General features: G+C 39.8%; 1 long non-coding RNA gene across 1 annotated transcript in view; it reads right to left on the bottom strand.

Moving 5' to 3' along the window:
* The window catches only part of LOC129525637 (uncharacterized), a 77,010-nt gene extending 62,378 nt beyond the window's left edge, over window positions 1-14,632 (bottom strand). The window contains exons 1-4 of the long non-coding RNA XR_008670043.2: window positions 14,302-14,632; window positions 13,718-13,800; window positions 12,757-12,821; window positions 12,164-12,271 (exon numbers count right to left, since the gene is read on the bottom strand). This is a non-coding gene — a long non-coding RNA (uncharacterized lncRNA). The remainder of the gene's footprint in view (window positions 1-12,163; window positions 12,272-12,756; window positions 12,822-13,717; window positions 13,801-14,301) is intronic.
* Window positions 14,633-15,088: the final 456 nt, after the last annotated feature.

Raw genomic sequence — 15,088 nt, 5'->3', positions numbered from 1 at the left:
ACACTGGGGATTAAACTTCAGCATGAGTTCAGGAGGAGACAAATATTCAAACCATAGATTCATGCTATAGGCACCTTTAGTAATATTTGAAAAATACAGTGAAATAGCAAAGAAGGGAGGGTGATCAGTGGGAGGGTTCGAGAAAGACTGAGGTGCTCGGAGTGCTACATCATGGAAGGGGCACTTCCACAGGAGGAAGCAACATGAGACACAGCACAGAGAAGCATTAGATTACGGTCTAGTTCACCCAGCATAATTGAAGTGGAAGTTGCAAGACAGGTAAGCATGAAATAAGAGATAAGGTCTCACAACAGTTAGAACGGTGGTCATTAAAATGTCAGAAAACAACAGATGCTGGAGAGAATGTGGAGAAACAGGAAAACTTTTACACTGTTGGTGGGAGTGTAAATTAGTTCAACCATTGAGAAAGACAGTGTGGCAATTCCTCAAAAATCTATAACTAGAAATACCATTTGACCCAGAGATCCCATTACTGGGTATATACCCAAGAGATTATAAATCATGCTACTATAAAGACATATGCACACGTATGTTTATTGTGGCACTATTCACAATAGCAAAGACTTGGAACCAACCCAAATGTCCATCAATGATAAACTGGATAAAGAAAATGTGGCACACATACACCATGGAATACTAGGCAGCCATAAAAAAGGATGAGTTCACGTCCTTTGCAGGGACATGGATGAAGCTGGAAACCATCATTCTCAGCAAACTAACACAAGAAGAGAAAACCAACCACCCCATGTTCTCACTCATAAGTGGGAGTTGAACAATGAGAACACATGGACACAGGGAGGGGAACATCACACACTGGGGTATGTCATGGGGTGGGGGCCTAGAGGAGGGATAGCATTAGGAGAAATACCTAATGTAGGTGACAGGTTGAGGGGTGCAGCAAACCACCATGGCACATGTATACCTGTGTAACAAAACTGCACACTCTGCACATGTATCCCAGAACTTAAAGTATAATAATAAAAAAAAAAAGAGACAAGGTGTGGGGGAAAGCTTTTGTATGGATATCTAGAGTTTATCCTACACTGTTCTAGTTAGCACCTGCTTCTTTAATACTTATAATAATTGCAGCCCATATTTGTTTATTTATAACTACAAGTCAATGCTCTGCTAATTATCTTACATATATTATTTCACTTACGTCTCATGACAGTACTGGAAATTAATTATTCTGATTTTACAAATAAGGCAACTAAGGCCCAAAGATATTAAGTAACCTGATTAAGCTCATTTCAAAGCAATCTAAATTCCTTTATCTAAATTCACATTGCACTTTTAGTCTGTATTATCCAAAGCTTGACATTCATTTATTGTCCTTCTGATCACCATATCTCCCAAATTGGGGAACAAAATAAAGCAATATTTTCTTTAATTTTTTCTACAGCATCTTGCAAAGAGCTGGGAAAAGCATAAATATGTAAACATTCTAGCTTAAAAGTCACTTAAATAAATCCATATAAGGCTCTTTTACAACTTATCTATTAAAGCTTTGCATTGAAATGCAAGTCAAGACTATTATTTTTATGGTGGTTTTCGTAACTGAAAAGATCATTGATTCCATTAGCTTTTCGTCCATCATGGCCAGGCTGATAATGATCACAATGCAGGTCAACCAAAGTCTGCAAAGTTGACTGCAAAGGGGGCAGACCAGCCCCTGCCCCTACCTCAGTATGTGAAGACATAACAAGAACACTGCTGGGACCCAACAAATGGCAAATAACGCTTTAGAGCAGCATTATAAAGCTTTTTGAAACTCTTCATTCAGTCATACAGGAATACAGTAATAACACTGGAAGGGATTTTAATCCATCTGTCACTTTTTTTTTTTTCTTTTTTTGAGACAGAGTCTCACTCTGTTGCCCACATTGGAATGTAGTGGCATGATCTCAGCTCACTGCAACCTCCACCTCCCGGGTTCAAGCAATTCCCGTGCCTCAGCCTCCTAGAAGCTGGGAATACAGGAGTGGGCCACCACCCTGGCCAATTTTTTGTATTTTAGTACAGACAAGGATTCACCATGTTGCCCAGGTTGGTCTCGAACTCCTGAGCTCAGGCAATCCGCCCGCCTCGTCCTCCCAAACCGGCTAATTTTTGTATTTAAAGAGACAGGTTTTCACCATGATGTCGAGGCTGTTCTCAAACTCCTTGGGCTTAAGCAATCCGCCCACCTTGGCCTCCCAAGATGAGCCTGGCCACCGCTCCAGGCTCATCTGTCAAGTCTTAGAATTGTCTAGAATCCATTAGCATCAACCAAGTGGATTCAGAAGTTCCTTGATCAAAATGCTAAGAAATCCATACTCTGCTACTTATACTGTGTGACCATATTAACTAATTTTTTTTTATTTTTTATTTTTTATTTTTTTAGATTGAGTTTCCCTCTGTTGCCCAGGCTGGAGTGCAATGGTGTGATATCGGCTCACTGCAACCTCCACCTTCCAGGTTCACTCCCAGGTTCAAGGGATTCTCGTGCCTCCGCCCCCTGAGTAGCTGGGATTACAGGCATATGCCATCACACTCAGCTAATTTTGGCATTTTTAGTAGAGACAGGGTTTTTGCCATGTTGACCAGCCTGATCTTGAACTCCTGACCTCAAGTGATCCACCTGCCTCGACCTCCCAAAGTGCTGGGATTACAGGCGTGAGCCACCAGCCCGGCCTATTTTTTGTATTCTTGACGCTCTGGCATCTGGATCCCCACTGACGGGGGCAAGATTGCCCCTTCCAGGGCTAGCCAATTCTTAGAGACAGCAGCCCGCTCCCCTGCAAGTGTGCCTTTCATATGCAACCCAACTAATCCAGAGTCCTTACTTCAAACTGCCTCCTCTCTCTGGCTTTTCCACTCCAGAAGGCATTATTCTTCTGCCCTAAGCATAACTGGGCCACTTACCAGAAAACTAGGGGCGGTCCCTACACACTGGAGCCCATTGACATTATTCAAACTAGCCAATCCTAAGCTTATATACCCTGCCTCACTTGTTCCTTCCTGTGCACCCACAATAAAGGCTCTTGCTCATGCTTTCCTCCTGTTCCTTCTGCCTCCTGAGTGACCCTGGTGCTTCCCTCATGTGGCCCTGTGTGGCATGCTGTGCCTTCTGTGCCTAGGGAACTGTGAGTAAAAATGTCTTCCTCCATGGCAGTCATTTCCATGTCTGCATGTCTTACCATACATGATTAAAACAAATCCCAGATACATTTTTAAATTGTGATATTGGGGGAGTTTCCTAACCTTCCTGTGATTCAGTCTCCACATGTTTACAATGAAAGTAATAATATCACCTGCCTCAAACTGTTATGAATATAATTAATATAGAGAAAATGTTGAGTTCAGTACTCAATACATAGGGTACATTTAATAGCTGTTAGGTGTTATTATAATGATTAATAAGTCATAAAAATAATGTATTCTAAAATTAGCATTCTAGGCTGGGTGCAGTGGCTCATGCCTGTAATCCTAACACTTTGGAAGGTCAAGGCAGGTGGATCACCTGAGCTCATAAGTTCAAGACCAGCCTGGGCAACATGGCAAAACCCCATCTCTACTAAAAATACAAAAAAATTAGCCAGGCATGGTGGCACACGCCTGTAATCCGAGTTACTCAGGAGGCTGAGGCACGAGAATTGCTTGAGCCTGGGAAGTGGAGGTTGCAGTGAGCTGAGATCATGCCACTGCAATCCAGCATGGGCAACATGAGACTCTGTCTCTGTGAAAAAAAAAAAAAAAAATTAGCATTCTAAACCAATATACTTTATAAACTATGGATTACCGCTATGGCTTGAATGTCTCCTCCTAAACACATGTTGAGATTTAAGTGCCTTTGTAACAGTATTAAGAGGTGTGATTTTAAGAGGTGATTAAGTCATGAGGGCTCATCAGATGGCTGCCTTCTGTGTTCATGAGGATTCTGCCCTCATGAATGGATTAATACCATTATCACAGGAGTGGGTTAGTTTTATCGAGACTGGGTTTGTCCTAAAAGTGAGTTTGGCCAAATTTCCTCTCTCCATCCTGCTGTCGCACATGATCACTTGCCTTTGCACCATGTTATGATGCAGCAAGAAGGCCCTCAACAGACGCCAGTACCATGCTGTTGGTCTTCCCAGCCTCCAGAACTGTGAGAAATAAATTTATCTTTGTTATAAATTACCCAGTCTTTGGCGTTCTGTTACAGTGGCAGAAACAGTCCAAGACAATTACTTTTAGTTTTGATAGTAATATATTTAGCACGCATGGGTTTAGCAATACATGAGAAACACTAAAGTTTCATACCATCTTAATATCTAGTTTTGCAAAGGAAGGAATCAAATTGAGTACAATGTGAGTATGGTTTTAGCGTGAGTGGCCCTGGACAATGGCCCAAACTCTAGTTTCAACATGGCTTCCGACAGCCTGACCAATTGGTTATTAAGTAATAAAACTTTCTTTGATTCTCTCTGGAAAATACCCTTCCAACCCACCCCCCTAAAAATGTTGGCTGTTGATGTAAGAAAATATTAAGTAAATAAATTTAAGAAAGGGATGATTCGAAGCCAGAAAATGTAAGTTTTGGATAAATTAAAGGACAAAATATTAAACTCAGCCAAAGCTGGGATGTATGATGTAAAGTTCACCAGATGCTCTATATAAAAACAAGAAAGAGCCATTCTTTAGACTGTTTCAAGGAGTGTTCCAACAAAATGCAAACATTGCTTCTATATGAGAAATCAAACCATATTTTAAATTAAAAAGGGGCTCAACTTACAAAATAAAGGGATATATAACAGATGACTCAGGGTAAATGTGATTAGAGAAAAAGCTGGAAGCTTACTATTTTTTTTTTTAAGTAGTAGGGAAACTAATAGAGAGTGAGGGCACTGGACTGACCTTTGCTGTGAATAAAAGTACATTTAAAGTGTTAACAGAGCATTTTCCCCAGAAATATGAAGTGCACGTGAGATACATCACTAACTTAGCATGTTGCTATAGGAGCATTTTCTTTCACAGCAAAGAATACACCGCGTTATAGAACAACAAATACTCAGCGCAGATGAAAAATCACAATCATAAAAAGTAGATAATATTTTTAAATATAAAGTCAATATATTTTCTTACACTAATTTCTAGTTCCCAGTTTTCCCAGGGGTCTCCCTCACATTGAATCAATGGTATTAATTACTTAAAAGAAGTCAGTTTTGGCCAGGCATGGTGGCTCACGCCTATAATCCTAGTACTTTGGGAGGCCGACGCAGGTGGATTGCCTGAGCTCAGGAGTTCGAGACCAGACTGGGCAACACGGTGAAACCCCATCTCTAATAAAATACAAAAGAAATTAGCCAGGCACGGCAGCATGTGCCTGTAGTCCCAGCTACTCAGGAGGCTGAGGCAGGAGGATTGCTTGAACCCGGGAGGCGGAGGTTGCAGTGAGTAGAGATTGCGCCACTGCACTCCGGCCTGGGCAACAGAGCAAGACACTGTCTCCAAAAAAAAAAAAAGTAGTCAATTTTAAGTTTTAGGTTATATTTTAATACAAGTGAATCAACAGGTTTTATTTTCAGAGAAATAAATTGTTTTAATCCTAAAATATTTTATTAAGTTCAGAATGTAGAATTTATGAGACTAAAATAGAAAGAATGCAGGTTATGACATCAAAGCAGCTTCCTACACATAGGAAAGGAAGTAAAAGCTCAAGTAGCAAGGCAAGAAGTAGAAAGAATTCAAAAGGTAAAGCTAGGCCGGGCAGAGTGGCTCACGCCTGTAATCCCAGCATTTTGGAAGGCCGAGGCTGGAGGATCACTTGAGGTTGGAAGTTCGAGACCAGCCTGGCCAACATGGTGAAACCCCGTCTCTACTAAAAATACAAAAATTAGCCAGGCATAGTGATGTGCACCTGTAATCCCAGCTACTTGGGAGGCTGAAGCAGGAGAATCGCTTGAATCCAGGAGGCAGAGGTTGCAGGGAGCCGAGATCGTGCCACTGCACTCCAGCCTGGGTGACAGAGAAAGAATCCATCTCAAAAAACATTAAATATTAAAAATTGAAAAGGTAAAGCTAGTGTAATATAATGCCTGAGATTCCAAGAAAGAAATCAGGGCCTACATACCACCTTCCTGGGCCACAACCTGACAGAAACGCCACCACCACCACTACCACACTCCTGCCAAAAAAAAAAAAATTCCCCAAATCTCCATGCCTGGCTAGCTAGATGAGCTAGAGCTAGCATTTCTAGTAGTCCATTACTTGAGAATAGCATGCAGTAGATCCTGAAATTTGCATATGCTCACATGGGTAACATGGAAATTCTAAGAACAATAGACTTTTTAAAAGATAATTTCATTTTTTCAGGGAAGTATAATGACTCCCATACAAATACAAACTGAACACAATTCAAAGACTGTTTTTAACTCATTAATTAATGAGGGAACTGGTAAGATGTTACATCTGGCTCTAAAGAGAATTCAAAGAATATATATATAAATGCTGCAACAAATTTACAAATAGATGCAAAATGGAGCTGTCTGCAGGGCAATAAATTATTGCATTCCACTAGATACAAGTCATTTGCATTGCTGCAGACAAGAATCATATACATCATTTTTAGTTTCCTACAACTTACAGAACTGTAAAATAGCTCAAACACAATGAAAGGAACCAGATAACTAGAAGGATACACTAGACTATGCTTTGTTTTCCATTAAAGACTCACACTAATCTTTTCTTTCAATTTACAGTCTTTCACAATGATTGGAAGATACCTGTGACCTGGAGAAAAAAAATGAGAGTCTACAGAGACCTTACCTCCCGAGGCAATGGCATATCTCACAGCCACTAGCAGTGACAGTCAAGAGAATGACCAAGAATAGGATCCAACCAGCCCACTATGAGGAACACCAGCACAGAAGGCCTGGTCACCACGGTGGGATAAGGGTCCAGTTGGTAGAGTCCAGCAAAGTCCCAGAGGGTAAAGGCCTCTTCCACTCTCATCAAGATACTAAGCTTCTGCGTGAACCCAGGCACCATCTTGGGAAGGAGGAATGAGGAGAGACCCCTTGAGAGATAAGAAAAGCTTAAACTTTTAATGAGTATTTAGCAGAAAGCGATTGATTTGAAACAGAAGAAACTGGGTTGCTTTTTATTGACCAGGGGCATATGCTGAATTGTGCCCTCATGCACACAAATTTGTGTGTTGAAGCCCTAACCCTCCATACCCAAGAACTTAACTGTATTTAGAGATAGGGCCTTTAAAGAGGTGATGAAGTTAAAACGAGGCCCTAAGGGTAGACAGTAATCCAATCTGACTGGTATTATAAGCAAAGGAAATTTGGACATACAAGGAAACACTAGATGCCCACACACAGAGGAAAGACCATGTGAGAACACAGAGAGAAGGCAGCCATTTGCAAGCCGAGGAGAGAGGCTTCATGAGAAACGAGCACTGCCAACACCCGAATCTTGGACTTCCAGCCTCTAAAACCATAAAAAAATTAATTTCTGTTGTTTCAGCCATCCAGTCCCTGGCATTTCATTACGGCAGCCATAGCAAACTAATACAGCATTTTAAGGGTTGTGGGGTGTTCATTTAATATCAGTAGGAGCAAAAGCAAGATGAAATGTCAATTAAATAAAATGTAAAAAGCTACTTGTTTGTTTTTTGGTTTTGGACATCCATGGGCATTTTAATCCTGTCATATAGGATGAGTGCTTCATAGGTTTTGGACACATTCTCAGACCCAAAGATACGAATAACCTTTACTAGTTAAAGGTCTTCGATAGAGCAAAGCCTATAGCCACCAAGGAAACAAGTCTCAAAGAGCTCAAAACCTCCTTCTGGCCACTGCTCAGTGTCAGGCTTCTACAGGATAGAAATGATGAGGGGAAGCAGAAGGTATAAGACTGGAAAGAAGATATTCTTTTTTTTTTTTTTTTTTTTGAGACGGAGTCTCGCTCTCACCCAGGCTGGAGTGCAGTGGCACAATCTTGGCTCACTGCAAGCTCCACCTCCCAAGTTCACGCCATTCTGCTGCCTCAGCCTCCCGAGTAGCTGGGACTACAGGCACCCGCTACCACACCCGGCTAAATTTTTTGTATTTTTAGTAGAGACAGGGTTTCACCATGTTAGCCAGGATGGTCTCGATCTCCTGACCTCGTGATCTGCCCACCTCAGCCTCCCAAAGTGCTGGGATTACAGGCGTGAGCCACCAGGCCCGGCCAAGAAGATGTTCTTGAGTCAGGTTCTTTCCTAAAATCATGATTGGCAGTTATCTTCATCCATTTGTGCTGCTATAATAAAGTTCCTGACACTGGGCAATTGATAAAGAACATAAATGTATTTCTCTCAGCTCTAGAGGCTGAGAAGTCCAAGGTCAAGGCGCTGGTAGGTTTGGCGTCTGGTGAGGACTGCTCCATCAGTGGCATGTTCTTGCAGTGGCATCCTCACATGGCAGAAGGAGGAGGAGTAAGGAGACCTTAAGCCAGTTCCCTCTAGTCCTTTTATAAGACACTAATCCATTCACAAGGGCAGAGCCCCCATGGCCTAACCACCTGCTAAAGGCACCCCTCCTAATACCACCACAATGGGGATTAAGTCTTAACATGAATTTTGGAGGAGACATAAATGTTCAGACCATAGCAGCAGTATTTTTTCTCTTTTTCAAACTGTTATGTGTTTCTGAGCCCTTTTGTTGGGGGAGAGAGATCACAAAGGTTTTCTGGAAAAGCAATTCTAAACAGATATCTGAAGAATATGTTTTTCATTCAGTGATTGCTAAGGAAAAAAAAAAAAAAACTCATTAGCTTTGACCTGAATAAGGATACACTCATACACTCAGGCCTAAGTGTCTGGTGTAGAAACAGTGCCACACTAACTTCAGTGAGAAAGAAAAGCACAAATACTACATTTCCAAATTTAGTCAACTAGGGACATTGAGTCAGGCCAATTTAAAACAGGCCCAAAATTTCATCATTCCAAGGAGCTGAGTATTGTCTCTTATCTACTAATCTAAAATTAAATTTCCCGTTTAGCTTTGACATAGAGACTATTTATAGACACTCAAAAAAAAGAAGAAAATCAAAAGGCTTAAACCCAGGTCATAGGTCCTAAAACCAAGAGCAGTGAGAAGAAAGTGACATCTAATGGTTGGTTTCCTTCAAAACATCTCTGGTTGCCCCCTAAAACTCAAGAGACAAGGAAAGAGAGATTTTGACCTTAGTCATTAGAAAAAGTCTCAAAAATCCTAAAAAGTCAAAAATGTCATCCAGCCCTCTGGGAAACCGGCTCAATGCATTCAAATTAATGTCGTGCTGGGCTGCAGAAACTTTTGACCAGAAGGCATTCCAAGGACTAACCATAAACAGCTTAAACGATATTAGATGCGTCATAAGATCTTTTTTTACTCTTGTTAAAAAATAACAATAACAAACACTTATGAAGTACAGACATGTGCCAAATCCTGGCCTAAGTGTCTCATATATACTAACTCATCTAAAGATATTTTTCCACAATATTTATACGCATGAATAAACAATAGATTCTACTAAAATTCTTGAGGCTAAAGTAGGAATGAATTAATGTTGTGAAAAGACAGGAATATTAAATGTATTTCATTACTTCTTAGAACAGAACTGCAAAAGAACTTGAGAGGTCATAGTTCAGGAGTTGCTGAAAAATCTATCCCATGAGAGAAAATGCAGCATTTTCACTTATTTTTATTTATTCCTTCATTCTTTCTATGCTGCTCTTTGCTTTCTTGTCTTCCATCTTGTGAAAATATTTATGACAAACTTTTTATCCTGTCATTGAATTTTGCTGGCACTTTTCAGGCTTAAAGGTGAACTCCTGAAGTTTATCTCCTTCCAGGCATCATCCCTTCAATTCTGGAAATAGTTACCAGATAAATGGTGGTAACTAGCTTAAGCGTCACAGGACAAACGGCCAGGCTAATATCAAGAGTAGGTATATGAATCACAACTATGTTTCTGCTGTAGCAAAATGTCTTCAAATAAAAATTAGACCATAAGCATTAAACTGCCTACTAAAAGAAGATTTTTTAAATATTATATGTTAACCACTCAACCAGTTAAATATCAAACAATATAAACTGCTCCTACATTTAAGTGTAGTTTCATTTTTCATACAAGTTATAGAAGTCATATGTGTTCTTACCTACAGTTTTATCAGTCAATAAATTACATGTGTTCTCCTGCCTATACGTAAGTTCAGTCTGAGAGACAGCATCAGGGATTTTTTTATAATAACCATTCCTTTGCAACGAATAAAGACATTAATTTATCTCTTATGGACTCATAATTTGTTCTGAAGCATCTTCTGTTGTTATGTGGACCCTCTTCATGCTCCTTGAAGGCTGGAGGAGTGCAGTGATCCAGGGCTTCACTGGTCTCCTGCTTTTGGAGTTTATCTCTGCTATATGCAGAAGCTTTTATTCCCTTTTCCTTTTGTAATACTCAGAACAGAAAATGCATAGACTACGTACCCTTACCAAAATATATAAAACTCTTTGCTTATATTTCTTCAATCAAGAAGAGGTTCTGTTAAGAACCAAATTTCTACATGGCCCAATCTTCTTTCCTTCAACTTTAAATATCATTTATAATGTATTTTACAAAGAACACATTAGGATTATCTATTAATCAAGCTGGTAATCTCCATTAGAGGAATTGATTATTTTGTACTCCTCAGAACAAAAGGAACACAAATTTCAGACATATAACCCAGAACAAGCATAGGGATTTAATCAGCCCACTGCTGAAAAGAAAAAGCCCTGGCCTGTATTATTTATTGGTGACTTCCAGGAGCATGGACATAAGATCTTTTTTTCTTTCTGTTTCTTAAAGAGGAAAATTGCAAAAGAAACAAGAAATCTATCCTTTTCTCTTAATGCCTGTTAAGAGGAAGAAATGTTTCAGTCACGTTTCTGACTGTGTAAAAAAATGATAAGTTACTGGGTAAAAAAAAAATCAAAGATAAACTCCATAACATTCTCCTTTCCTTAGAGTCCTCAAACTCTCACACAGTCCAGGCCCCAGAACCCCGCTCTCAGTTTCTTCCCAAATAAAGTCCTCCTCAACCTTTTAGGAAGCTTCCCTCCCAGCCTCACTCCAGGCATTTTTCCAATACCCAAGAGGCCCTGGCACATGTTGGGCTCTCAATACCTGTGCCCTAAGTTAATTAACTATAAAACGAGCATGGTTATAAGCTTATTTTCAACTCATCCACAGGTCAGTTTCTCTGGCCAGAGTCAGCCTACAAATACAGTAATTTCAATTTCACAATTGTATTTCTAGAGCTGTTGAGGGGAAGCAATCATGTTAGGCCAAACTAGCAACTGAGCCAGGCCTTGTGTCAGAAAGATGGGGGCTGACAGTGGCTAAGGCAATTTCCTCCAAAACACTAGGTAGTTAGGTCAGGAGAAACTTAAACAAGGCAATAGCTCTTCTTGTCATCAGAGGCCTTGGTTTTCACATCTGTAAAAAAAAATCCTTGGTCTAAATGACTTCTGACACACTGACTTAACTTTTGCCACAGAGTTCAAGCTAGAAACAAGAAAGTAGCTGTAAAAGCCAGGGCCCTTCATGGTATAGCTAAGAGAGAAATCTAATTCACCAAAAATTCAGAGAGGGGAGTGCTTCTCATGAGAAAAGAATGAGAGACTAATTCCCAAGGATTTTCTCTTCAAACAGCACGTCGTGGAGAAAGAAAGATAAATGGAGAAATGTGGCAGTAAAAAAATTCTGTAGATGAGAAAAAAGACAGGGAACTTCTTAGTACCTGCCCTAGTTGTAAATTGTCAATAGAGATATGCTTTTCAAACTATGGTGAACAACCTGTTTTGTTTTTTTATTTCTAATTTTGTTGTAAGCTGATCTCTGATCTTTGTTAAGTTAGAGAGAGACATCGTAACACTTCATCTCTAAAGTACGGAAAGAGAGCAAACACTATCTTGAAGGTAATAATTACAGAATTGCTTAGCCCTGGTCTAGTAGATTTTAAAATAAATTTTGCAGAAGTGCGTTAAAATGAGCACACCATGAAGGGCCTACTTGCAAACTAACAAGTTACCCTGCAAGAGTTTATGGATGCTGGGAGAAGACATGAGACTCCTGGATTACAGGCGAATGAGAGGCTATTACTCACCACAATAGCAGTAGCCACGGTATCAGCATCTGAGCCAATTCCTCCAAACCCCAGTACCCGCAAGGTGATGCAAATAGGGCTAGATAATACCAGCATCCACAGTCAATTCTGTTCCAGCAAAAAAACAAAAAAAAAAAACAAAAAAAAAAACTGAACTTAGAAAACCTGAATATTTTATAACAGGAAATAAGCATGCCTGCCTATGTCCTGGAAAGAGACATCATCCTTATTATATTGTATAGTAAGCATGCTTATATGTTTGCCCCAGAGGAGGACACTACCTCTACTTGCCAAGGTGTGTTAGTCTCCTGTTGTTGCCATAGCAAATTAGCACAAACTTAGTGGCTTAATGGATACAAATGCATTATCTTGCAGTTCTGGAGTCAGAAGTCCAAATTGGGCCTCACTGCGCTAAAGTTTCTTTTCCATTTTCTTAACTTTTTCAGCTTCTAGAGGTCACCAGCATGCCTTGGACCATGGCCCCATTCTTCCATCTTCAAAACTAGCAAAGGCAAATTGAGTCCTTTTCACATCACATCACTCTGACCTCACTCTTTCACTTTAAAGGATCCTTGTGATTACGTTGAGCCCACCTGAATAATCCAGGATAACCTTTGTATGTGGAGGTCCTTTAGCTGATCAGCATTCTTAATTTCATCTGTAACATAAATTTTCATTTGTTATGCAAGGTAACGTATTCATGGGTTTCTGGGATTAAGCTATGGACATATTTGGGGAGCCATTATACTGCCTACTACACAAAATAATAAGAAAATCTGCCCTTTGTTCTAGAGCAAGCTTGTCCAACCTGCAGCTAACGGGTCACATGTGGACTGGAATGGCTTTGAATGTAGCCCAACACAAATTGGTAAACTTTCTTAAAACATTATCAGGGTTTTTTGAGATTTTTTTAGCTCATCAGCTATAGTGAGTATGTTTTATTTGTGGCCGAAGATAATTATTCTTCCAATGTGGCCCAGGGAAGCCAAAAGATTAGACGCCCCTGTTCTAGAGGGAGATACAATGTCTGTTGTCCAAGGCTGTTAACTATACTATACAAGCACCCTTCAAAAGATAGTTTATAACAAGGAGAAGTCAATGCTTTGCTTCACAAAACACACAGACATGTGAAAGAGCCATAGAAGATGGACCCTCATGACCAGCTGCTACTCTTACATATAGGCATAAGAAATCGAGTAAGGATATTTAATTGCTTTAAGCTATATGCACATATTTTTTAAATATGACACCTGACCATTTGGATCACAAAGTTATCTTGGTCTATATAGGTTAAAATCACTATATAATTCCATATATTCATGGAAAGAGAAACTATACTGAATCTTTTTAACAGAAGTTTCCCAGTTTAATCGCGGATGAAGTGTGTAATCAACCGTCATCCACTCACAGAAATCAATGAACACTTACAGGAAACAAAGTGGTTTGAACAACCCAACAAAGTTTGCTTGGAGGTCAATGTTGGGGAAAGAGTCTTTTGATATTTAATTCCAGTGCTAAAGAATTTTCTCTATCAGGAAATTCTTCATACTTAACCTTAAATCTTGGTATTTGCAGCTTTAACTCATCTCCTCTTAATCTGTCCTCAGGGAGCTCTTTCACATGATCCTTAGTGTCTTCTAGAAAGGACAAAGATAAGACTCTCATGATACTCTCCATAATAAATTGTTCTGAAAGAAATTTTCCCTGCTGCTCTTATACCAAACCCATAAAAGATATATGCTTTGGTAAATTTTAGTTTTCTAGTGAAGATTAATTCTATCCATATTAAAATATTCTCATTGGAGTAAGCGGAGAGATGTTTATCATCTTTGGAGAAAGATTTGCATTTTCTATTTTGTTTGCAATAAGAAGTTAAAACAGAAGTTACAACTGAAACAGCAAGGAAAAAAATAGATGATAAAGTACGAGACCATATGCAGAAGTTGCAAAGGAGTTAGCCAAAAACTCCTTAACAATAGCTCTTAAAATCCTTCGTGTACATCAAGATTATAAAAGGGCATATTGATAAATATTGGTAAGAATTTGTGAAAATAATTTATTTGGGAACAGCTGTTGCCCCTCTCTGAATCCCAGTGCTTCAACATCGCAAAGGAGTTTAGGGAAAACCTGACCCTTACCTCATGAGGGCAAGAGAGAGTTTCAAGAAGACTACTCTGAGAGTAAGGCAATCCTCCTAACTGATGAAAGCTGGATAAAGAAGAGTTTGCTTCTGTTTTGGAATCAGCCTTCATTTCCGAAGTTCATCTAGGCAAATCATGTGTTTCTTCTATACAATGTGTGGGCCTAGGGTCACCATGCATGGTGCGCAGTTGTATGCTGTCAAGGGTACAACATCTAATGTCAAGATTTATTCACATGGTAGTCATCATAAGTTTGTATGTTTACTTTCTAGTAGACGGCAATAGAAGTTCTTGTTCTAACAAAACCAGTATATATTACAACAATTTCCCCATAATGTATCTTGAGAAATGGGCACCTCTTTCTAATAAACACAAAGAACCACATGGACAAGCATGGGCACTATGCGAGTTTCATGTGCGAGAGAAAGAGCCAGCAGAGAGGTTGTTTTTCATCCCATTCAATAGAGCTACCTAGAGAAGCTAATGAAACCTCAGCAAACAGAAGCCAGAGGTAGACCCCCTGATTGCAAGGATCTAAAGATGAAATAAGCAAGAGCATTCCACTGGAACAAGAGAACTACAGATTAGAAATCCACCATCAGGAGAAGAAGTTGGTGCCTACAGAACAAAAGAAAGCATCCCAGGCCGGGTGCCGTGGCTCATGCCTGTAATCCCACCACTTTGGGAGGCTGAGGTGGGTGGATCACGAGGTCAAGAGTTTGAGACCAGCCTGGCCAACATGGTATAACCCCATCTCTACTAAAAATACAAAAACTAACCAGGC

The sequence above is a fragment of the Gorilla gorilla genome, chromosome 10 (genome assembly GCF_029281585.2).
Source record: "Gorilla gorilla gorilla isolate KB3781 chromosome 10, NHGRI_mGorGor1-v2.1_pri, whole genome shotgun sequence".
Lineage (NCBI taxonomy): Eukaryota > Metazoa > Chordata > Mammalia > Primates > Hominidae > Gorilla > Gorilla gorilla.
Note: the sequence above shows the minus strand (reverse complement) of the source record. Positions and strands in the feature narration are given on the sequence as shown.